General features: G+C 45.2%; 1 protein-coding gene across 3 annotated transcripts in view; it reads left to right on the forward strand.

Annotated features, from left to right (window-relative positions):
- The window catches only part of nhsa (Nance-Horan syndrome a (congenital cataracts and dental anomalies)), a 543376-nt gene that overhangs the window by 278751 nt on the left and 238258 nt on the right, over positions 1 to 26367 (forward strand). The window lies entirely within an intron of this gene.

Raw genomic sequence — 26367 nt, forward strand, 5'->3', positions numbered from 1 at the left:
GAGGGCGAATGCGGCCTGTGTTTAATGATTCATCCAGAAGACCGCACCAGTGACAGTGCGGCACTCCCTCAGTACAACATAAGAGTGTAAACTGAGATTATATACTCACCATGGGACTTGAACCCCCGACCTTCTGACTCAGAAGAGGAAGAGCTACGCTTCCTTCAATTTTCTTCTCTTCCCTTGAGGGCTCTGAACCTAATTGGGGATTAATTCTACATGCAGGCGATTTTAACCCCACATCATAGCTGAACATTTTCCCTGATGTCCATTCGTTCTCCAGCAGAGTGTACTGGCTTTCATTGCAGGTGGGATTATACCCCCTACCCCAGCTCAAAGACATTTAGTCACCTTTATTGCATCTAACCCCACCCCATCTGAGACCAGCCAACTCAAAACTCAGCAGGAAATTAATTTGGAATCCTTCTGTTGCATTCTGAATTGAGCAGCAGATATATCCAGTCATCCTTCAAGTACGCTAAATTTGATGTTCTTTATTTTTTTAAGTGCTGCCTCTCAGAGATCATGCTTACAGCTGTACATGTTTTCACCAAAACCCCTGACTCTCATTTCAGTTGTGCCAATCTCGTCTCCATGTTTAACACTTTCATCTCTGAGACCAGAAGTCATGTGAGACCATCAATTGGACTTGAGTCGTGAAGTAGTTCCAAACAACAGGCTTTAATACACTATATGTGTGCCCGGCAGTAGACGTACAGAGAAAGGCCGACTGCCAGCCGGTATGGGTTCTTATACCCCGCCTCATAGGCGGAGCTACCAACGTCTCAGCCAATCGGCAGGTAGTCACATGATTAGCCTCAGCCAATTGGCAGAGAGGCACATGACTTGCCTGAGCCAATGGGCAGCGAGCCTTCTGCACCAATGGCAGCATGGTTCTAAGGTACCGAAATCTCCCTAGTCATACTACCACAATGTGTTCAAGCCTTATCCTGATCGAGAACACAACCTCAGCTGATCCTGTGGTGCAGTGTTGTGGGAACACTGCATCTTTCAGATGAGATGTATGTCAGATTTGTTGTCTCAGATGGATGTATAAGATCCCATGGAATTATTCTAGGAAGAACAAAGGGATCTTCAATGCCCTAGCCAACATTCTACCCTCAACCAACATCAATGAAAGAGATTATCTGGTCAGAATCACATTGCTGCTTTGTGGGAACATTTTGTTTGCAACTTGGTTGTTATATCTCTGACATTACAACAACAACTGCTCTTCAAAAGCTTGTCATTGATTGTAAACTGCTCTGGGACATCCTGAGGTTATGGAAGCTGCAATATAAATGTGAGTTATTTCTTTAATTAGTAGACGTACTGGAATCAAATCCCCATTGACATGTGGTCCTCAGTGAGTAAATGCACTGCTGCTTGGCTTGAGCCATACTGACTTGGTCCAAGCATGAATCAGCATTTGTGTTTTTTTTATTTTTCCAGTGAAGGAGCAATTTAGAGTGGCCAATTCACCTACCCTGCACATCTTTGGGTTGGAGGGTGAGACCCATGCAGACATGGGGACAACGTACAAACTCCACACAGCCAATGACCCAGGATCGGGATTGAACCCGGGTCCTCGGAACCGTGAGCCAGCAGTGCTAACCACTGCACCACCATGTTGCCCCTGTATTTGTGAGTTGATGTCAGCCAGGACAAGGCTACATTTAAATTCAATGACAACGGTATGAGGGAGTGGAAAAAAGCTAAAGTTCCCAGATAGAATTTGCCCTTGCCTCTGCCAACAGGATCAATGGTGGGTTTGGGGGGATGGGGGAGGAGAGTTTGGCTGGAGAACCAAAAATCAGTTTCTCACTGGCATGAAATCACAACGGGATCTTCCAATGCTGCCCGCCATTGTGGATCAGGACTCCCACTGGAGGCTGGTATGACGCCGAATTTCATCCCACTATTAGGATGCGAATGAAGGCTCACCAGAATTTTGCCCCCCCCCCTTCCGGTGCCCGAGTCTCAGTACGCCAGCAGGAAAACATGCTGGTCCAGAGCACATCTGCAACAATGTGGCGTGCAAAAGTCCCAACTTACCTGAAGAAGGCCTGGAACTGCCCCATAAGTTCAGAATGGAGGCAGCCATGGAGCACCACAGCAGTGGGTGGGGGGAGTACCTATCAGGTGAACCTTCCAGATTCAGTGTCATCAAGTAGATCCATCTTCCAGCCTCAGGGTGTTCTTGGAGATCAATCTTCTTTCCTCAACAGTGGTCCCGTGATGTTGGCACCTATTAAATATGGCACCACATAATGTTTCTGATCTTAGTGACCACTGAAGGATAATATAAACATACCCTAAGAAAGCAGAGCAGGAGTAGGTCATTTAGCACTTTCCAGCCTGCACCATTCAATATTGAATTCATGAACATCATGGATCATCTTCTACCTTAATTCTATCTTTCTATCTGTCCCCAATTTCCCTTAATTCCCTTCAAACCTTTCTTTTGACCTCTATCTTAAATACGCTCAATCACTGAGCATCTATAGCTCTCTGTGATAGAGAAGTGCAAAGATTCACTTTGAAGCCATCTCTCCTTTTCACGATCCTAAATGGTCCACTACTTTTTCTGAGACCGTGAGCCATGGACAGGATCCCCTCCCAGGGGAAAGGTTTATTCACCATTTACTGTCAAGCTCCTTAAGAATTGTATGCATTTCAATTAGATTGCCTCTCATTCCTTTAAACCCCAGGGTATGCAGGCCAAGTCTACTCAATCTCCCCACACAGGACAGCCCCCCCCCCCCCCCCCCCCCCCCTCCCCATTCCTGGAATCAGTCCAGTGGACTTTCAGTGAACTCCATCTAGGGAAGATATGGCCTTCCTGAGGAAAAGAGATAAAAACTGCTCACAGTAATCCAAGTGTGGCCTCACTAATGTCTTGTATAATTTTAGTAAGACTTCTTTACACTTATATTGCAACCCATTTGTAACAAAACCTAGCATACATTTGCCTTTCTGATTGCTTGCTGTACCTACATGTTAACTTTCTGTGATTAATGCACAAGGACACTCAGAATGTAGACATTTTCCAGCAGACATTGAAAAAACAATTATTTTAAAATGTTTCCTACCAAAGTGGATAACTTCACTCTTTGTCACATTGTGTTCCATCTGCCATGTTCTTGCCCACTCAATCAACCTATCTATATCCTTCTGTAGCCTCATTACATCCTCCTCACTGCTTTCTTTCATAAACTGAGAACTAAGGGCTGATATATTCACCTCCTCACTAGATTGCCAACCCAAAAATGTGCTCTTTATTTTTACTCTTTGTTCCCCGCCCTTTAACCAATCCTCAATCCTTGATCCCCATTCACATGAGTCCTAATTTTGTGTAATAACCTCTTCAGTGGCTCTTATCAAATGCTGTTGGAGTATCTAAATACACTATATCCACTGGTTCCCTCTTATCCGTTTTACTAGTTAAATTGCCAAAAAACTCTCAACAGATTTGTTAAACATGATTTCCTTTCATAAACCCATATTTGTCCTGCTTAATCATGTTATGATTTCTAAGTGTCCTGTCATCATATCCTTAACAATTGACTCAAGCATTTTGCTGTTAGTCTAACTAGCCTTTACTACACATGTGTGAACAGGAGTGAGTACAGCATTGTGATGCCCCACGTGGGTGAGCAGCTCGGTAAACATCAATGTCTACAATTCTGCCTACAATTCCCGCTGCCTCAGAAAGGCTGCCAGCATAATTAAGGACCCCACACACTCCGGACATACTCTCTTCCACCTTCTTCCGTCAGGAAAAGGATACAAAATTTTGAGGTCACGTACCAACCGACTCAAGAACAGCTTCTTCCCTGCTGCCATCAGACTTTTGAATAGACCTACCTCGTATTAAGTTGATCTTTTCTCTACACCTTGCTATAACTGTAACATTATATTCTACAGTCTCTCCTTCCTTCCCTATATACGGTATGCGCTGTCTGTATAGCATGCAAGAAACAATACTTTTCACTGCATATTAATACCTGTGACAATAATAAATCAAATCAAATCAGTGTCTAGGCTCATGCCTGAACAGTGGTCACATTTGCCAAGGTACGGGGTGGCATGCAGCAAAGGACTGGACACTGAGCGACTACTTGGATAAGTATTTGCCAATGGGCGGGGGTGAGAAGAGGATAAAACTCAACTAAAATGGCTCCTCTCTCTCAAAAAAACACCTGTCTCTATTAGATCTTTGCACAAGAGAGCAATGTGTACTGAGCAGTACCAGCTCGAGAGTGGGCAAATGGGATTGAGGATGTTGCTCAGAAACCCACAATTTGATTAGTGCAAGGCTCCATCCACTTGTCTACAGAACCGGAACAAGCACCCAAAATGTGTGCCTGGTACATTTTGGATCAATAGTATGTCAGCACATTAATGTTGATCTATATTTTGATTGATGAATCTGTTACAACTAATGAATTGGCATAACCCCAAAACATTTGAAATAGCCTTCACCATCTGAGATCAGTAGGATTTAAAGCACTTCAGGGAGTTATAGCACTTGACACTATGTCATTCTTCATTCTATCCATGTCCATTACAATGGCTGCTGTACATGTTTCCCTCGCTAATAAAAAATTAATAGTTACGTGCACCCCCCTCCTCCGCCTGCCAGGGTACCCACATCCGAAAACTACCCTGTGACACTGTTTAATCTGTGCCCATCAGTGCGAAGATCAGGGTGGGTGTGCTGTCTTCTGCAGTAAAATAGGCAACCAACACTCATTAACCTGCCTCATTCTTTATGTATAGACATTTGAATATGGTGCTGGAGAGCAGCCAGTATTCAGTGAGCTGTCCTCCAGCATGAATCAGTGCTACCAAGAGAGGAATGATGAAAGTTGGGCTGCAACAAATGTGGTTCAGTGGCTAATCACTGGTGTGAGCTATGATATCAATATGAAATTCATAAGATTATTATGAAGGGTTGTGTGACCTGCTCTGAACTATACTGACAAGAAGCTTGGGTGACCGGCTTATGTAGCCATGATTAGGAAGTGGGTAGTGGAGGAGGGGTCGGTGTGGGAGCGGATGGAGGCGGCGTCATGTAAAGCCACGAGTTTGGGAGCACTTATAACGGCACCTCTTCCATTCTCGCCGCCCCAATACTCCACAAGTCCGGTGGTGGTGGCGGCTCTGAGAATCTGGGGACAGTGGAAGAGATATACGAGAGTTTTTTAAAAAATAATTTTTATTGGAATGAGATATACGAAAGTTGAGGGAGCATCGGTTTTACCCCGATTTATTATAATCATCGGCGTGTACCAGGTAGGCTGGATGGTGGGTTCCGGAGATGGCAAAAGGCAGGAATTAGAAGAATGGGGGATCTATTTACAGACGGGAGCTTCCCCAGCTTGAAAGCCTTGTAGGATAAATTTGAATTGCCAGCAGGGAATGGGTTTAGGTATCTGCAGGTGTGAGACTTCTTGAGAAGGCAGGTGCCGGCCTTCCCGCTGCTGCCGCCACGGGGGATACAGGACAGAGTTGTCTCCAGTACCTGGGTGGGAGAGGGGAAGGTATCAGATATCTACCAGGTATTTTTGGAATCGGAGGAAACTCCGGTGGAGGAGCTTAAGGGCAAGTGGGAAGACGAGCTTGGAGAGATAGAGGCGGGTCTGCGGGCTGATGCCCTAAGCAGGGTTAACACATCCTCATCATGTGCCAGGCTTAGCCTGATACAGTTCAATTTAGTCCACTGGGCACACATGACGGTGGCCCGGATGGGCAGCACGGTAGCATGGTGGTTAGCATAAATGCTTCACAGCTCCAGGGTCCCAGGTTCGATTCTCGGCTGGGTCACTGTCTGTGCGGAGTCTGCACGTCCTCCCCGTGTGTGCGTGGGTTTCCTCCGGGTGCTCCGGTTTCCTCCCACAGTCCAAAGATGTGCGGGTTAGGTGGATTGGCCATGCTAAATTGCCCGTAGTGTCCTAAAAAGTAAAGGTTAAGGGGGGGGTTGTTGGGTTACGGGTATAGGGTGGATACGTGGGTTTGAGTAGGGTGATCATGGCTCGGCACAACATCGAGGGCCGAAGGGCCTGTTCTGTGCTGTACTGTTCTATGTTCTATGTTTTTGGGGGTAGAAGACAGCGTGCTAGGTGTGCGGGCAGCCCAGCAAATCATGTCTACATGTTTTGGGCATGCCCAAAGCTTAGAGGGTTTTGGCAGGGTTTTGCTAAGGCAATGTCCACGGTACTAAAAACACAGGTGGTGCCGAGTCCTGAGGTGGCAATCTTTGGAGTGCCGGAAGAGCCGGGAGTTCAGGGGGAGAAAGAAGCAAATGTCCTGGCCTTTGCCTCCCTGATAGCCCGGAGACGGAGCTTATTAACGTGGAGGGACTTGAAGCCCCCGAGTGTAGAGACCTGGGTTAGTGACATGGCTGGGTTTCTCAGTCTCGAGAAAATAAAGTTCGCCTCAGGAGGGTCAATGGTCGGCAGCTGTTCGTCGACTTTCTCGGGGAAAATTAAAATGTCAGCAGAAGCAGAATTCCAAATGTGGGGGTGGGGGGGTTGAGAGGGCCAGACTGATATTTTATTGTTGGGGGTGTGAAGATTGGGATGGGGGTGGAAATGCTTATTGTACCATGTGTACGCCGCTGTTATTGTTATCATTATAAAAACTTGCAAATACCCTAATAAAAATATTTTAAAAAAAGAAGCCTGGGTGACTTGGTTGTTAAAGGTTAAAGGATTGTTTTACTGGGAGAAAGATATCCACATCTGTAAAAAATGACCAAAGCAGCTGTGCTGACAGTGGATAGACTGTAGCTTCCAAGTTCCAGGGAGGTATTGGGAATGTAAGGTTTTGTAAACAGTTACACTTGAATCTGATTATTTAATTCCAAGATAGAATGATGTTGTGCGGTATGGAGAATAGCAAATTAGCATTTCCACCTGTGTATAGGGCCCATGTGATTCACATTGCCATGGTGATATGGTAGGGCCCATAAGAAACCTTTGCAAGATCTGGTTAAAACTTTTGCCAAAAGTATCCCTGAAGCTCACAGACAGGGTCAATGTACAAGGATCTGAGTGATAGAGAGAGCAGAAGAATAAAATCAGCAAGTGCTCACCACACAAAATGTGGGTCAGAGCTCGCACTTGGGAGAGGCCAAGATTGTGAGGACTTAAATGAAGTCACGCTTTCACTAGAGGGAGGGTGTTAAATGGGGGATCTTTTCTGTCGTTCACAGTCTAAGTTGTTTCCTAAAATAGTGTTCAGTCAATGTGACTTCCAAGTTTGTTTGTTACAGTAAAAAATCTTAACATTGAAATTCTGTTGTTTAATCATTCCAGCCATTCACTAGAAGTTTGTATTTCTTTTAAGAAAGTTATTCGTCTCCATGGTGATCTTAACTGTTTTCTTGTTAGTTTGTTGGTAGCTGATCCTGTCAGGTAAACCATTACCCAAGCCCTGCTTTCCCCTCTTTCCCAGGTCTGCAGAAAGGAAAATGATTCTATTTGAGGAAGTTACAAATTTACTGATCTACAGGATTTTCTGGAATTATAAAGTGCCTTTCGTAACCTCGGGATGCCCCATATCATTTTACAACCAATCAAAGGCTTACGAAGCGTAATCACGGTCATAACATAGGAAAGGCTAGGGCAGCACGGTGGCCTAGTGGTTAGCACAACCGCCTCATGGCGCTGAGGTCCCAGGTTCGATCCAGGCTCTGGGTCACTGTCCGTGTGGAGTTTGCACATTCTCCCCGTGTCTGCGTGGGTTTCGCCCCCACAACCCAAAAATGTGCAGAGTAGGTGGATTGGCCACGCTAAATTGCCCCTTAATAGAAAAAATAATTGGGTAATCTAAATTTATTAAAAAAAACATAGGAAAGGCTGCAGCCAATTTGTACACAGCAAGCTCCCACAGACAGCAATAGGGTAATGGCATATAGTCTGTTTTTGTGATGTGGACTGAGGGATAAATATTGGCAGGACACCAGTGAACTCCTCTATGCTTTGCTGTAGTGTCCATGAGATCCTTTATGTCCACCTGACAGAACAAATGGAGACTTGATTTAGCTTCTTATCTGAAAGTTAGGCACCTGTGAAAGTGTAGTACTTGCTTGTACTGCATTGAAATGTCAGCCTAGATAGCACAGCAGGGGGGCACAGTGGTTAACACTTCTGCCTCACAGTGCCAGGGACCTGGGTTTAATTCCAACCTTGGGAGACTGCTTATATCAAGTTTGCACATTCTCCCCGTGCCTGTATGGGTTTCCTCCAGGTGCTCCAGTTCCCTTCCACAGTCCAAAGATGTGCAGGTTAGGTAGATTCGCCGTGCCGAATTCCCCCTTAGTGTTCAACGGTTAGGTGGGGTTATGGGGATAGGGCGGGAGATTGGGCCTAGGTAGGGTGCTCTTTCAGAGCGTCGACGTGGACTCGATAGGCCGAATGGCTTCCGTTTGCACTGTAGGGATTCTATTCTATGATTACATGCTCAAGTCTCTGGAATGGGGATTTAAACCCACAAAAGATCTAACTCAGATGTGGTGTAGCTATCAGCTGATACTCAGATGACACCAAGGGAGGGTTTTTCCAACAGTCCGAATGCAGTCCTGATTTCCCCTCCCATCGCTACATAGCTGGGACCCATTCAGCTGTCCACAAGGTCAATATACCTCTCGTCCTCTGTTAGAATGGTTACCCAGCTGCTCCCAGGCTGGGACTAAGGGAACTTCGAGCCTGGGAGTTCAGATTCTTCAGCCTCTGTGCACCCCTTTGATCACAGGGAACCATTTTTCAGGCAGACAAATGTTCCACACCTGAATGGGCCCCGAAGGCAATGCAAAGATTTTGGGGCATTTCCTGGTTAAATTTGGCTGGAATGTATCAGAAGACCCATAGATTTTCAAGGCTCTGGTTTCTGCAATCCCACGTTGTTGAAGCTTTCTGAATCAGAGCAGCAAATTGATTTAAATACTTAGCAGTATGATGTGCATGGCCATCCTCACATTTCATGTACCTGTTGAAAAAGCAACCCGTGGGCAGCATGGCGCCGAGGTCCCAGGTTCGATCCCGGCTCTGGGTCACTGTCCGTGTGGAGTTTGCACATTCTCTCCGTGTTTGCGTGGGTTTCGCCCCCACAATCCAAAGATGTGCAGGGTAGGTGAATTGGCCATGCTAAATTGCCCCGTAATTGGAAAAAATTAATACACTAAATTTAAAAAAAAGAAAAAGCAACCTATTTTTCCTGGAAACAACAGCAATAACTTGCATTTGTATAGCATCTTTAACATAGGAAAATTTCCCAAGGATTAAAGTGTAAATTCTTTCTGTGCCCTGCTCCTGGCCTCAACTCCTAGGTGTCATGGACCATCAGAGGCCTCTAGTGGTGACATTGCTCCAACAACAAAACAAATACTTGACGTGTTTTTGAAACTTTAGTGTATTAGCCAGAAATTGTGTGCTTGTCAAAACTAAGAAAACACAATCAAAGTGAGCTGGGGTTGATTAAACACGGCATTCTCTGAGGAATCAGTCCAGCCATCTGTCTCGGTGATGGCTACAAGTCTTCAGCTCAGATGAACGTTTCTACAATAAAACCCAATTCTGACATGTCATTGTGTGTCACATTTTCTGGACTACGTTGCAAGAAGAAAAATGCCTCCAATTTTGCTCTCCCGGGGACATGTGCTCTTCCTCTGCCTGCCCATCTTGCCAACACTTTGGGCCGTCGACTGAGGGAATTTCCATGGCTTCCAGACAGAATGCCCTGACTAGGCCCACTGGGATATTGGTCAGCTGAGAGCAGGGCCCTAAAGTAGGCTCTGCAGTCGGTAAGACAAATTGTGAGTGGGGATCAATTCCAGTAGGATCATTTGATTGGGAGAGGGAGAGGGGCCGTGCTGAAAAAAAAATTAGAATAGCATTTCCTCTTTTGTGGGCAACCATTCCAAGTTTTATTGCCCACATGGGAAGTGTTTCCAACTCTCCAGGATCATTCTGGACTTTGTAAGATTTAAAGATTAATCTCCTGGACATGGCTGTGAGTGATCCTGGAGAAAGATCAGAGGGACACTTAAAAACAAAACAATTTATTTGAACTTTTAATTATTAATTGTAAAATTTTGGAATTGGGGTTAAAAGGCTGTTGATGGGAACTGGGTGGTTGGGGTTGGAGGTCATGGGGTCAAACCTCCAGGAATACATCAGGCCAGAGTTGGCAACCCGACCTGTGAAGTGGGTACCTCTGGTATTTTATTTTTAAAATTTAGAATACCCAATTCATTTTTCCAATTAAGGGGCAATTTAGCATGGCCAATCCACCTAGCCTGCACATCTTTGGGTTGTGGGGGCGAAACCCACGCAAACACGGGGAGAATGTGCAAACTCCACACTGACAGTGTCCCAGAGGATACCTCTGGTATGATGCTATGGTTGTGACCAAAGGCTCTCATTATTTAATAGCTCCAGAATCGTCATGGTAGCGCAGTGGTCAGCACTGTTGCTTCACAGCTCCAGGGTCCCAGGTTCGATTCCCGGCTTGGGTCACTGGCTATGCGGAGTCTGCATGTTCTCCCTGTGTCTGCGGTGGTTTCCTCCGGGTGCTCTGGTTTCCTTCCACAAGTCCCGAAAGATGTGCTGTTAGCTGAATTGGACTGAATTCTCCCTCAGTGTACCAGAACAGGTGCCATAGTGTGGCGACTAGGGGCTTTTCACAGTAACTTCATTGCAGTGTTAATGTAAGCCTACTTGTGACACTAAAAAAAAATTATAAAAAGATTATTATCCGGGACAGGGTCAAGTTGGGGTACCGTCAGCAGAGGAGAGTCACATTGCCAGAATTGTTACCTAATGAGAGCTTGTGGGGATGGAGTAGAATATTGGGGAAACGTGCCTTTGATTTTGGATGACCTTGAGGTGCCTCTTCAGGTTTAAAGTGTATGACAATTGAGTTAGTGACCTGAGTGATAGCTAGAATATGTGTAGATGGAAGGAATAGTTGGAGAAGTTTGTTTTGAACCAAACAAAAGCCCTCTGTAGGACTCCAGCCTGTGAATCCAATCGTGTAAAGTCCTAATCCAGTGATTACTCAGCAAAGCTTCTGGTGCCTCCTCCTCCAATGTGCAGGCTGCTGCATGAGACAGGAGCTTCCCTTTTTAAATCCACCGGCAGAAGAAAGGCAGGATTAAATATTTTTTGACTGATAATGAGGAACCGTAGCTCTTTGTATGTTGTTTTTTTATTCCCCAAAAAAGTAAAAAAAAAAGTGATTCTAATTGGCTTTGAAATGAATGCTGGAAAGGTTACAAAGAAGTATTTTTTCATGTCTTCACGCAGGCCAAGGGCAGAAGGGAGCTGAGAGAATGTATTGTTCTTTTGCAGACGGTATCAGTTTCAAACCTTCCAAGAGAAGGGAAACCGCTTTGGCCCTAATCTAACAAACTGATCCTGAAGATCATGCTGAAGTTTGTTTGTATTGCCATAAGTTGCAGTCCAAAAACATACCGTCGATAGTTCTATCATGTTTTCACTGCTAATTGTACTCCTTCAGCCACACGGTCCAGCAATGATCGCAGTTTGATCCTTGACCTCTGCTAAGAGAACTACTGGTGTTTAGGAACTCACAATCTGCCTTCTCAAGAGATCGCATTGCACTATTCAAAGAAGAATAGGAGAGTTCTCCCAGTTTCCCAGCCAGTGTTTATCCTTTAATCAACAGTAAAAAATAACCCAGATTTAGTCTTATCGCGTTGCTGTCTGTGGGATCTTGCAGTGCATGGATTGCGTTACAACAGAGACTGCATTTCACAAATATTCCATTGGCTGCACAGCGCTTTGGAACATTTTTAGATTGCCAACATACCAAAGAATTGCAATGTCTTTCTTTTGCCGAGCACTCCAGAGTGTGGGAGTGAACAGGTCCTGCAGAGTTCCACAGTGAAATTCTTAATGCCAGGACAGTATCAGGCTTGACTGTGATGCCCTCATGGCCAAACGGCCTGACAACGCTCTGCATAGGCCCAGAATTCGGGGCTATTTCTCCCACCAGGGAGTTCCCAAATCAGGGACGCCCATTGGGAGTTTGGTTTTAGCTGCACATCCCCGTGCTGGAGGGCAGTGGAATGGGCCAGCCTCTGAACTGGGAAACAAAGTGATGCCTACGATCATTGAATGAGGGATCAGAAATGTTGCCCATGGAACCTGATAGATCACTGACACCATGAAAGGGGGAGAGACCACGTAACACGGCTGGAGTTCACATTAATAAGAGACAGGAATTAGAACCTTTTGCAAACATTTTGTTAATGGTGCATTTTGCTTGACCTGCTTCATTCTTTCCGGGGCAAATAACAAAGTGGCAGCTTTGGCAACATTGGATTACTGTATATTCGTCCACTGTGTAAGAATAGGGCGCAGTCAGAGGCAGCTGGGACATAAGGCATTTGAGAACTGTCCATAACAGCAACTCGTCTCAAAGTTCAAGTGCAACCATCATTTTGCCCTGTGCCATTACAGTAAAAATAAACCAGTAAAAATGTTCACGCATCACCCACCATCCGAGAGATTGCCCCATGCAACAGGAATGAAAATGAAATAAAATGAAATGAAAAATGAAATGAATCACAGGACCTGCACATGTACAAACCTGGCGAAACTCGAAAGGCTGAGAATGTAGGAGAATTGTGTTACCCGAGAACTGACCTGACGGAGAGAGCTCGTGGCAATTCCAGGTCTAGTCATTATTATTGTTGAGAGAAGACCGAAAAAAAGGCCGTAAGGAGGGCCCAGCCTCTGTTGCTAAATAAAAATTACATTGCCTTGTATTCTGTGCTCAGCGAAGTATCACTTTAATCACTTTTCGACAACAATGTATGACAGTGAGATTCGAGCAAATTGAACCAGGTGGATTCTTTTTAGGAAGAGCAGTCTTCCCTGCTTCAGCTGCAATGAAAAGTAGGTCAATCCTGAAGAATTTACATCCTGATTTCATATCATCATTTTAAATGTATAGGTTTTATAGTCTGAATATTTCATGTGCGGAATTGCAGTGGAGAAACTTCCACATACTGTTCTAAATCTCCCTGCGAGTTTCTTACGATTTGAGAATGTTGGTGAGCATGAATCATGTTCTGGAAATGTCACATAGAATGAAACATTGTTCAACCCTGAGATTCAATGAGGCAACCTATCTCACTGTCCCTCTCACACCCCTAGCCCCTCGCTGTCCTCCAAACTGTAAGACTGCTTGTCTGACATCCAGGGCAACAGTGCTTCCCAAACTAATTTTCAACATGAGTCAATTTTAACATGAGTCCAGACACCAGGCAAAACATAACAAACAGCAAATAAAGCAGTGCAGCAATATTCAGTACATAGTTCTCAAATTTGTGTATTCATATATCCATATATATAATACAGCAAATAAATGTAAAAATCGGAGCTTTTAAATTTTTTTTAGAGTATTCAGGTTTTTTTTCCAATTAAGGGGCAATTTAGTGTTGCCAATTCACCTAGCCTGCACATCTTTTTGGGTTGTAGGGTGAGACCCATGCAGACAAGGTAAACCAGAGTTTTTAACAGTACTTTGGAAACATTTTATTTTATGTACTCATGTAAATTTCAACCAAGCTCTCCACATTATCTGGTGTCAGAAGACTCTGTGAAGCCCCTCTCTCCCACCCCCCCCCCCCCCCCCCTCCCATTCACACATTATAAGACCACAAGAATAAGAAGCAGCGGTAATCCATTGAGCTTGCTTTGCCACTCAGTAAGATCATGGTTGATCTGATTATGACCCAAACTCCACTTTCCTGTCTGATCCCCATAACTCTTGGCTGCATTGTCAATCAAACCTCTGTCTAAGTCTGCCTTGAATAAATCTCTCAGAGGGTTGTTAATATTTGGAATTCTCTTCTGCAGAAAGCAGTCATTGAATTTATTCAAGGCTGACTTAGACAGAAATTCCTCCACATTTCTTTCTTAAATAGGCAATCCCTTATTTTTAAACTCTGCCCAGTAGTTCTAGATAGCTTCCACAAGATGAAACATCGTCTCAGCATCTATCCTGTCATGCCTCCTAATATGTTTCAATAAATTCACCTCTTTATTCTAAACTCCAGTGCATACAGTATCATAGAATCCCTACAGTGCCGAAGGAGGCCATTTGGCCCATCAAGTCTCCACCGACCCTTCGAATGAGCACCCTACCTAGGCCCAATCTCTTGCTCTATCCCCATAACCCCACTCAACCTTTGGACATTTTGGGGGCAATTTATCATGGACAATCCACCTAGCCTGCACATCTGAAACTGAATTTGCTAGGAGTGCAGAACATGGGTTTCACGCTGGCATGGATTTCCAATGGTATCTTCTGATGTTGCCCACCATGGCAGATCAGGAAACCCTCCATACGTTGGCGTGACACTAATTTTCATCCCACTAATGGGATGCAAATGAAGGCTAGCCGGAATCTTCGACCCACATCCACTCGTCAGCGGCGCCAGTAGGAAAACAAGCCGGGGTCCAAAACAGGTCTGGAACAATGTGGCATGCAGATGTCAGGACTTATCTGAACAATGCCTAGGGCTTCCTCTGGTGTTTGGAATGGAGGCTGCCAGCAACCCCGGACCACAGCCATGTGTGTGGGGGGGGGGGGGGGAGGGGGGAGGGTCTACAGGCTAATCTTCCAAATTAATTGTCATTGAGGATGTCCATCTTCTGGTCCCCGAGAGCTCCCAGAGATCCATTTTTTTTTCAGGAGGGTCATCTTCTTTCTTCAATAGTTGTTCAGGGATGTTGGGCACCTTTTCAATATGGTGCCCGGATACAGTGGAGAACTACATGCCACGGATCATGGCACAAAACCTCTGGTTGCATAATTAATTATGTTGGGGCTGGAAGATATGACATGCTTTCCTGCCAACTTCCAAGGCTGGAAACATCCCATGTTCCCTCCTCCGCCATGGCACATAGTCCCCAGATGGGAGAATTTTGCAACGCAGCAATAAGTGTATCTAGGTTACTATTTTGGCTGACTGCAGGAAACAAAGATCCCATTTATCTATCCATATAATCTGCCAAAAGAATAGTGGCCCACTTACCTGAAAACTTGGTGTTTGTCATAAAAATACTAAGGCCAGTTGTCTTTGCTCATATAATATAAATATAGTAGTTACTTTTCAGATAGTGTGAGGTTCCTTCCCAATCTATTGTTGACGAAGTTGATCTGAGCCAAGGTTACCATTGGAATCACAGCTCCTGAGTTCTGGATTGTGGAATTATGGATATGAGAATTGGCTAGGAACCTTGCTTCTGAAAGTGGCCAGGTTCAAGTTTAGTGGCACGGCAGGGCTAACTTAAAAGCCATGAGCAACATGCTACAGCTACATTTTGTTGTTCAGGTCCTACCAAAAAACAGCTGCCGGGGCAAACACCACACTTTTTAACACATGGTTAAACCATGTATGAATGTGCCCTTCCCTCCTTCCCCAGAGATCTGAGTTGTAAAGATTCTTCAGTCATGCATCAATGGGACAAGAAAGCTGTGTCTGTGTGGAATGAATAATTTATGTGTGTGCTGTTAAACTGCTTTCTGGGATATGTCTTTACCGATGTCTTTCTTCTGATGGTGGAATCTTTTAGCCAAATCCCCTGAGAAATAATTCTGGTCATTGTTGAATTGAGTGACAGGTGGATCTACATTGCCCGATTTTAAAAGACAGCTCATCTCCATCTGTTGTCTGGGAATAGCAGGATTATTTTACTTGTAGCGTCGTACCGTTATTTTCTGGAGCAGAGCATCTCCCTGCTTTCCTGGTTAGGTAGGCCTATTCCAATAAAGGCATTTTGGTGCAATAAAGGTGCAGTGAGGGCAACAAGGTATCTGGGACTCTGATGAACAATGGGACAAACCAATGAGATTTAAGGATTGAGAATTGAACAGAGCAAGTATATCGGTGAATTCAATGTCAAATGAAGAAAAAAAGTGTGAAAGAAAGATTGGATTAAGGGGGAGAAAAAGAAGCAGAAAGGAAAAGTAAGAAAAATGATTTAAAATGTAAAATATGGCATTTTTGAAATCTCCTTTGTGAAAATAGACAAACGATTCACAACCTGAAGGAATAAGGAATGAGACTCCTCCCATTTAATTGTTTATTTTCTGGGCATGGCAGATTGATTGGCAGCCATTAATAATCACATAATTAAAAAGTTATTACACTATTAATTACTAGACTTAACTTTCCGTGGTTGGTTTAATGGGTAATTAATTTATTAATGTTGCACCTTCATAAAACAAATGAGAATTAACATGAAGGCCAAGAAGCCATTTCTCGGAAGCTGATGGTGGATCGGCATTGAGCAGCCAGCAGTCTGTGGCAGATTGCAATCTTCTCCTCACGACAAGTCTTTGTTGATTTGTGGGCTAATTGTGGTGTGTGTCGGTCAGAGACTTTTTCTTTTCCAGGAAATTTTATCATAGAATACCTAAAATGCAGAAGGAGTCCAATTGGCCCATCGAGTCTGCACCAACCCTCCAAAAGAGCACCCCACACAGACCCACGACCCACCCTATCCCCTGACCCCATCCTGGGAAATGCAGACAATTTTCTGCATCTTGGGAGCCAGGACTTGATGAGGGCTGAAATGGATGACAAAACTCATCATTGTTTCCAATGTACCAGCTCAGCCTTCGGCTGATTGAGGAAAAGAGTATTTAAGGCTGAAGATCTCAAAGCCGGGAATAAGATCATGGCTCACCAGTCAGCAGTGATCGCTACACTCCTGCGTGCTTAAGAAATTTGGACGACCAAAATCAGGCACCTCAAAAAACCAGCAAGATTCTCCAATTCTGGTGTCCAAGGTGCTAATGAGTCAAAGTCAGCACTGCCAGTGGGGCATATCATTCTTATGTCTGATGTCACACTCCCGAAGCAACTGCTCCACTCAGGACTTGGTCATTCTTCGCTAAAGTACCACATAACCTCATGACTAGGGCCAGAGCCCATGGGGTTGGGTACAAGCTGGCTACAAACCAGCAAACAGAGTAATGGTCCAAGGAAGTTACTCAGACTGGTTGTTCACAAGGAGTGGTGCTGGCACTTTGGCTGCTCATGATATCCAAAAATTTGGGAATCAGAAGTAACATTTCAAAATTTGAGGATAGCACCAAATTCAGTCGTGTATTTAAAACTTAAGAGGATTGTGTCAAAATGTAGGATTACATTAATAAAGTTGCAAAATGTGTGTGTAGTTGGAATAAATAGAGGGAAGGTAACATATTTGGGCAGGCAGAATAAGGAGGTTCTGAAGACCCAGAAGGCCCGAGTAGGTAAGTAAACAGTAGTTTATTTAGGTCAAAGGAAACGGCCGCCACAGCGGCACACACACACAATAATTCCTCGTTGGGACTAGCAGGATGCCGGTTTCTGTCCGGGTCAGCTTTTATATAGTCAAATAATGAGCCCCAGCTGGGCAGGCCTCTGCCTACAGCGGGGAATCTTGTATTCTAAGCATCCCATGGGGAAATCAAGTAGGGTATCCCCATGGGCCTCATGAGTGGTATTACACCCTCTCTTCCCATCTCCCCCACCCTGAAGTCTGAACGTTCTCCTTCAGTGGCCAGCTGGAGGGGGTCTCCTTCGCCCATTCGTGCATGATTGTCCATCTGCCAGCGGTGGGGCTGGGTCGTATCAAATCACCCTTTGCCTTACAGTTCTGGATGATATGTTTTATGGCCTTAAAAGAGACTCAATACCTTTGTAAATGTCAGTATTTAACTCAATGTTTTCCTTTTTTCGGCTAAATGTGAATGAGCGGCAAATAGCTGGATCCCCAGTTAGCTTCACAAGTGAGGAGACCTTTATAACCAACCAACACTTAATTCATGAATGGGTTGCAGAGGTCTTTCTCGCAGGTAATAATTTAGAGCAGATTTGTTGCTTTAGTCTATTCACAGCGTCATTAGGATGCACAGAGGTGGCTGGCTGCTCTAATTTACATACACTGCTTATGTAATGGAATTGACCTGAAATTGACACGTGGATAGTTGTAAAAGGGCAGGCACAGGCATAAGTATATCTATTCATTCTTGTAATGTGTGTTTTGCTATAGTCTTTGATACATGTTTGAAATAGGAACATAGAAACAAGGAGCAGGAGTAGGCCATTCTGCCCTTCCTTCAAGCCTGCTCTGCTGTTCAATATGATCATGGCTGATCCTTAATCTCAGTGCCATGGGCCGGCTTTCTCTCTACCCCTTGGATCCCATTAAAATCTAAAAGATTATAGGTTGGATTTTTTGGACGTGCCCACCACAAGGTCGCCACAGAAGGGACGGGGACCATGTAAAGGTTCATTAACCACAGGCGGGAATTTCTGGTCGCCAGGTGGGCGCAGCCGAAAAACCCCGCGGGTCCTATCTCTTTTTTGAATACATTCAGTGACTTAGTCTCCACAGCCTTCTGTGGTAGAGAATTCCACAGGTTCACTAATCTTTGAGTGAAGAAATGCTTCCTCATCTTAGTCCCAAAGGTCTACCCATATTCCGAGACTGAGTCCCCTGGTTCTAGATTCCCCAATCAGGGGAAACATCCTCCCTGCATCTAGACTGTCCAGCCCTGTTAGAATTCTATATGTTTCAATTAGATCTCCTTTCATCCTTCTGAACTCAAGTGAATGCAGGCCCATTCGAACCAACCTCTCTTCATAGGACAGTCCTGGCAGCCCTGGTATCAGCCTAGTGAATCTCCGCTACACTCCCTCTATGGCAAGTATATCCTCTCTTAGGTAGGGAGACCAAAACTGCACACAATACACTAGGTGTGGTCTTGTCAAAGCCTGTACAACAGCAGCAGGCCACCCCTACTTCTGAACTCAAATCCTCTTGCACTGAAGGTCTTCCTAATTGCTTGGTGCACCTACCTCTCCACTTTCATTGACTGGTGTACAAGGACACCCAGATCCTTTAGTACATTCACACTTCCCAATATACAACCATTTAAATGATTCTCTTCATTTCAGTTTTTCACACCAAGGTGGATAACTTCACATGATCAAATTTCTTGTCTTCTTTTGCTGAATCCAATCTATCCTCATAACTCCCAAATCCCCACGCTTGCTGCTTTTTCTGGCAATTTTTAATGTCTCCCTTTAGATTTAATATTATCCCTAATTTATTCTGCAAGCAATAGTTGAGCCACCATTCCTCTTTCATTTTTGCGCCAGATAGGAATGAATAATTGTTTTAATTGAAGCACACGTTCTTTAAATATGAACCATTGCCCATCCACCGTCAACCCCTTTAGTAAGGTTCCCCAATGTGTCCTTGCCAATTTGCACCACATTAGCTTAGAGTTCCCTTTATTTAGATTCAGGATCCCAGTTTCAGATTTGACCACTTCAGGTAGGGGATAGGAGTAGGATTAGACCATTCAGCCCCTTGAGGCTGCCCCTCCATTCAACTAGATCATGATTGACCTACCTCATTGCCATTTTGCACACTATCCCCAGAATCCCTTGAAATCTTTAATATCGAGAAATCTATTGATTTCTGTTTTGAACAGACTCAATAACTGAGCCTGCACAGCCCTCTGGAGTGGAGAATGCCAACGGTTCACCAGCCTCTGAGTGAAGAAATTCTTCCTTATCTCAGTCCTCCTCCTGAGATTGTGCCCCCTGATTTTAGACCCCCTCAGCCAGGGGAAACAGTTTTCCTTCATCTGTGCTATTGAGCCCTGGAAGAATTTTGTATGCCTCAATGAGATCATCTCTCATTCTTTGAACTCTAGAGATCACAAGTCCAGTCTCCTCAATCTCTCCTCATAAGTCAGACCAACCGACCCAGGGATCAGTCTGGTGAACTTTTGTTGCACTTACTCGGTGGCCAATAAAATCCTTCCTTAGGTAGGGAGACCAAGTACACAATGTTCCATTTGTGGTGTCAGCGAGGTTCTACACAATTGCAGCAAGACTTCCTTATTCCTGTACCCAAATCCGCATTCAACAGAGCATGACATACAATTTGTCTTCCTAACTGTTTGCTTTACCTGCATGTTAGCTGATGACTTATGATCACGGACACCCAGGTTCCATTAGACATCAGCACATCCCAATCTCTCCCCATTTAGGAAATACTCTGTATTTCTGGAACTTCACATTTTTCCACATTAAATTCCGTCTGCCATGTTATTGCCAACTCACTGAGCCTGTCTCGATCCCCTTGAACCCTCTTTGCACCCTCCTCACAACTCACATTCCCACCGAGTTTTGTGGCATCAGCAAACTTGGAAACATTACATTTGATCCCCACATCCAGATCTTTGATGTAGATTGTGAAGAGCTGAAGCCCAAACATTGAGCCTTGCAGTACCCCACAAGGCACAGCTTGCCAACCTGAGAATGACCTGCTATTCCTCCACTGTGTTTTCTGTAAATTCACCAATCCACATCAGTATATTAACCCCAATTCCCATGTGATCTAATTTTCCTTACTAAACTCCTGTGTGGGACCTTATTGAAAGTCTTCTGAATGTTGCCAGATGTTTAAAATATTTCAAACAAACTGATTTGGAACTTCACATCTGGAAAACAAGGAGGTTAAAGGCCTGTTCCCAAAGACTTTTGACAGCGTGAGATTTTTTTCATTGAGTTACATGCTACATTTAGCCTAAGGCTGAAAACTACATTGGGTCCAATTTGTAATAGTTTATGAATTGGCTAACTAACCAGTTAATTTGCTGGCACAATTCAGGTCTCCACGTTACAAAAGGGATATAAAGGTATTAGAGAAGGTGCAAAAAACTTTAAAAGGTGAAAACAGAACTAAAAAGTTATAACTAAGTTGGAGCACATTTCTCCAGAAAAGAGAAGGCTAAGAGATCAGAGAATTGTTACAGTGCAGAATTAAGCCATTTGGTCCATTGTGTCTACACCAGCTCTCCAAACAAACATGGTGATTTAGTGCCACTGCCGAGCCTTTCCCCCGTACCCCTGCACATTGTTGCTATTCAAGTAATCATTTAATGCCCACTTGAATGCCTCGATTGCACCTGCCTCTACCACAATTCCAGGCAGTGTATTCCAGTCCCCAACCACTCGCTGTGTGAAAACATTTTTTTCACATCACATTTGCTTCTTTTGCAAAACACTTTAAATCTATGCCCTCTCTTTCTTGATCCTTTTACAAGCGGGGACAATTTCTCCCCATCTACTCTGTCCAGCCCTCTCGTGACTTTGAGCACCTTTATCACATCTCCTGTCAGCCTTCTTCTCTCCAAGCAGAACAGTCCAATCTATCCTCATAACTGAAGTTTCTCATCCCTGCAACCATTATTGTAAACCTCTTCTATACTCCCTCCAAGGCGTTTGCATCTATTACCAAAGCACCCAGAACAATACACAATATTCCAACTGAGGTCTAACTCATTGTATTGTAAAGTTCAGCATAATCTCCTTGCCCTTGTACTCTATGCCCACATCATTAAAGCCCAGAATACTGTATGCTTTATTAACTGATCTCACCTATCCTGCCACCTTCACTGATCTATGCATATGTACACCCAGGGCCCTGTGCTCCTCCACACATTTAAGAATTTTACCCCTTATTTTATATTGTCCTTCCATGTTCTTCCTACCAAATTACATTGCATTGAACTTCATTTGCCACATCCTTGCCACTCCACCAACTTGTCTATCTCCTTTTGAAGTTCTAAACTGTCGTAGATTTACATATAATTTACAGTGCAGAAGGAGGCCATTCGGTCCATCGAGTCTGCACCGGCCCTTTGGAAAGAGCGCCCCAATTAATCCCCAAACCTCCACCCTATCCCCGTAACCCCACCTAAATTATTGGACACTAAGGGCAATTTAGCACGGCCATCCACCTAACCTGCACATCTTTGGACCGTGGGAGGAAACCGGAGCACCTGGGGGAAACCCACGCAGACACGGGGAGAATGTGCAGACTCCACACAGCGAGTGACCCAAGCCGGGAATTGAACCTGGGCTGTATAGCGATCGTGCTAACCACTGTGCTACCATGCTGCCGTCCTCTTCACAGTTTACAATACTTCAACATTTTATGTCATCACAAAGTTTGAGATTGTCCCCATCACACCAATTTCAAGAACATTAATATATCAGGAAAAGCAAGGGTCCCAATACTGATCCCTGGGGAACACCACTACAACCTTCCTCCAGCTCTAAATATATGCATTGACCCTTACTCTTTACTTCCTATTATTCAGCCAATGTTGTATCCACATTGCTCCTGTCCCTTTTATTTCATGAGCTATAACTTCTCTCACAAGTCTGTTGTGTGGAACTGCATCAAATGACTTCTGTACCTCCATGTACACCACATCAATGGCATTACCTCCATAGACCCTTTCTATTACCTCCTCAAACAAATTCCAGCAAGTTATTTCAACAACTCTTCAAAATACTTCAGCAAGTTAGTTCAACCTGATTGAGGTCCTGAAAATTATGAAGAGGTTCAATAGGCTAGATGCAATAAAGGTGTTTCCACCTATGGGGGAGTCAAAAATTAAGGTTCATAAATATAAGAGAGTCACTAATAAATCCAATAAATAATTCAGGAGAAATATCTTTGCCCAGAGAGTGGTTAAATTGTGGAACTCATTACCACATTTTGTAGTTGCAGCAAATACAATATATGCGTTGACGAGCATGGAGATTTGGGCAGCTGAGGGTGAAGGAGTTCTCCTTCTACTCACACGTGCATGAAGTGTACTCCCGGATTGATTTCTTCATTTTGAGCAGGGCCTTACTGGCAGGGGTGATGGATATGGGGTACTCGGTGATCATAATCTCAGACTATGCTCCGCACTGGGTTGACCTGCAGGTTAGTAAAGACAGTAACTAGCACCCAGACTAGAGGTTAGATGTGAGACTTTTGGCTGACGAAGGGGTGTGCGAGCGGCTGAAGAAATGTATTCAGAATTACGTGCAGGTCAATGACACGGGGCAAATTTCAGCAGCGATGGTCTGGGAAGCACTGAAGGCGGTGATCAGAGGGGAGCTGATCTCGATACGGGCCCATAGGGAGAAGGTGGACAAGGCAGAGACGGACCGACTGGTTAAGGAGATACTACAGATCGATAGGAGGTATGCGGAAACCCCAGAGGCAGGGCTTTTAAGAGAACGGCAGAGGCTACAAGTGGAGTTTGGCTTGTTAACCACAGGGAGGGCGGTGGAGCAGCTGAGAAAGGCAAGGGGGTCGATCTATGAGTGTGGTGAATGTACATCATGTAATTCACACTGTATAGTATTGCGTTCACACTGTATAGCATTGTGTCCTTGTGGGCTCTGTCTGTGAGCCGTTGCGCGGCTCTGCCGAGAGGGGGAGATGAGGAGCTTGTACATGGCTCCGCCCATGGCCCCTCCCACTACCGGAAGTATAAAGTGCTGCAGCCTTGTGAGTCTGCCCTCAGTTCTTCTGGTCACAGGCAGGCTCAGTTGTAAGTCTATTAACACCACAGTTTACTTCCTATCGTGTCTCGAGTAAATTGATGGTCACATCAATGAGTATGGAGAGAAGGCCAACAGAATGCTTGCACATCTGCTTAGAAAGAGGGAGGCAGCCAGGGAGATAGGGAAAGTAAATGACGGAGATGGGAACCTGGTTGGAGATTCAGCAGGGGTGAATAAAGCATTTAGGGATTTCTACAGTAGGCTGTATAGGTCGGAACCCCCTACGGGGCCGGAGGGGATGAGGTACTTCTTGTGGGGGGGCTGAATTTCCCAAAGGTGGACGGGGAGCTGGTAGAAGGGCTGGGGGTCCCGATCAGGTTGGAAGAGATAGTGGAGGGTCTGAAGGCCAGGCAGGCGGGTAAAGCCCCGGGGCCGGACGGGTACCCAGTGGAGTTTTATAAAAAGTTCTCTGGGATATTGGGACCGGTGTTGATGAGGATGTTTAATGAGGCAAGGAAAAGAGGGGTGCTGCCCCCGACAGGCCACGATTTCGCTGATTCTGAAGCGGGACAAGAATGCGGAGCTGTGTGAGTCCTACAGGCCGATATCCCTGTTGAATGTGGATGCCAAACTGCTGGCCAAGATTTTGTCCTTCAGGATTGAGGATTGTGTTCCGGACGTTATTGGGGAGGACCAGACGAGGTTTGTTAAAGGTAGGCAGTTGGTGGCCAATGTAAGAAGGCTGTTAAATGTGATCATGGTGCCCCCGGAAGGTAGGGAGATGGAGGTAGTGATCGCAATAAATGCAGAAAAGGCTTTTGATCGGCTACAATGGGATTATCTGTGGGAGGTACTGGGACGGTTCGGATTTGGGTGGGGCTTTATTGACTGGGTCAGGTTGCTATATCAGGCTCCTGTGGCAAGTGTCCAGACAAATAGGACAACATCAGACTGGGGGACGAGACAGGGATGACCCCTCTCCCCACTGTTGTTTGCGCTACTCATAGAGCTGTTGGCAATTGCTCTGAGAGCCTCAAGGGGCTGGAAGGGGCTAGTCCGGGAAGGGTGGAGCACAGAGTCTCGCTCTATGCAGACGACCTGCTTCTGTATGTATCGGACCCATTAGAGGGGATGGAAGAAATCATGAAGATTTGAGGGGAATTTGGCCAGTTTTCGGGGTATAAGTTAAATATGGGGAAAAGTGAGATATTTGCGATCCAGGCGAGGGGACAGGAGAGGCGATTGGGGGTGCTGCTGTTTAGATTGGCAGAGGGGAAGCTTTAGGTACCTAGGCATTCAAGTGGCGAGGGAATGGAACCGGCTGCATAAATTAAATCTGGCCCGGCTAATAGACCAAATGAATGACGATTTTTGGAGATGGGATGCGTTCCCGTTGTCATTAGCTGGGAGGGTGCAGACGGTGAAGATGACGGTCCTCCCCAGATTCCTGTTCGTCTTCCTTACCCGTGGGTAAGGAAGGTAATGCTTGAGCGGAGTCGGGGAGAGGGCGGGCTGGCGCTGCCAAATTTTAGTAACTATTACTGGGCGGCGAATATAGCCATGATTAGGAAGTGGGTGGTGGGGGGAGGGGTCGGCATGGGAGCGTATGGAGGCGGCTTCATGCAAGGGCACCAGTTTGGAGGCGTTGGTAACTGTGCCTCTGCCGTTCCCGCCGGCACGGTACTCCACCAGCCCCGTGGTGGTGGCGGCCCTGAGAGTCTGGGGGCAATGGAGTCTGGGGGCCTAGCGAACTACACTCAGATATTAACCCTACCTGTACAGGCCCAAGGTGTCGCTATCTCATTGCTGTTTGTGAGAGAAAGCTTTGTGCAATTTAGCGGCCATGTTTCCTGCATTACAACAGTGACGGCACTTTAAATGCGCTTCACTCAATGTGTAACACGTTGGAACATCCTGAACTCATCAAAGAGTAAGGTATTTCATAAATAACTGCAATGGACCTCCAGAGGTACAGCTAATTCTGCAGTTGGAGTTTTGAAGAGATTTCTGATTGAAAATGAAAAAATGAAATGAAAATCGCTTATTGTCACGAGTAGGCTTCAATGAAGTTACTGTGAAAAGCCCCTAGTCACCACATTCCGGCGCCTGTCCGGGGAGACTGGTACGGGAATCGAACCTTGCTGCTGGCCTGCTTGGACTGCTTTAAAAGCCAGCGATTTAGTCCAGTGAGCTAAACCAGCCCCTTGATGATGGAAGGGTTGCCAATTTGAGGGTCATGTATCTAATATGTCCATCATGATTGTGAGGGAAACCATGCAGGTCAGTGCAGCCAACATCACATCTGCATACTGACCGTTGGACATTACCATGCATCATTAAAAATAAATATGGATGTACAGGGAGAAATCAAAATAAAGATGGCTGCCGTCAGACTGGGGGTGAGGCAGCTCTAGGTTATGCCATGAAGGTCAGGACGACAATTTACTGGATTTGCTCCCATGACCATTCATGGAAATGGGGCTTCCTCTGCTGCACAACAGGAGTCTCTGCCTAAAAATATGTAAACAGTTCTGAAAACAGATGCATCGTCACACGGCCTCAGATGACATCTAGTATTTCAGCATCGAATACCATCAACATCCTGCAGGCTACCATTGGCCAGAGTCTTAACTGAGTCTTAACATTGTCCTGTGGCTACAAGAGCAGGTCAAAGGCTAGGAATCCTGTGGCGAGTAACTCACCTCCTGGCCCACCAAACCCTGTCCACTGTCTCCAAGGCAGAAGTCAGGAGTATGATGGAATACTCTCCCCTTGCCTGGATGAGTGCAACTCCAGCACCACTCAAGAAGCTCGAAACCATCCAGGACAAAACAGCCTGCTTGATTGACAGACCTCATCCGTCCATTAAAAATTCCCTCCCTCCACCAGTGACACACAGCGGCAGCAGTGTGTACCATTTACAAGATGCACTGCGGCATGTCACCATTTCTCCTTTGACAGCA

Source organism: Scyliorhinus canicula, chromosome 7 (assembly GCF_902713615.1).
Source record: "Scyliorhinus canicula chromosome 7, sScyCan1.1, whole genome shotgun sequence".
Lineage (NCBI taxonomy): Eukaryota > Metazoa > Chordata > Chondrichthyes > Carcharhiniformes > Scyliorhinidae > Scyliorhinus > Scyliorhinus canicula.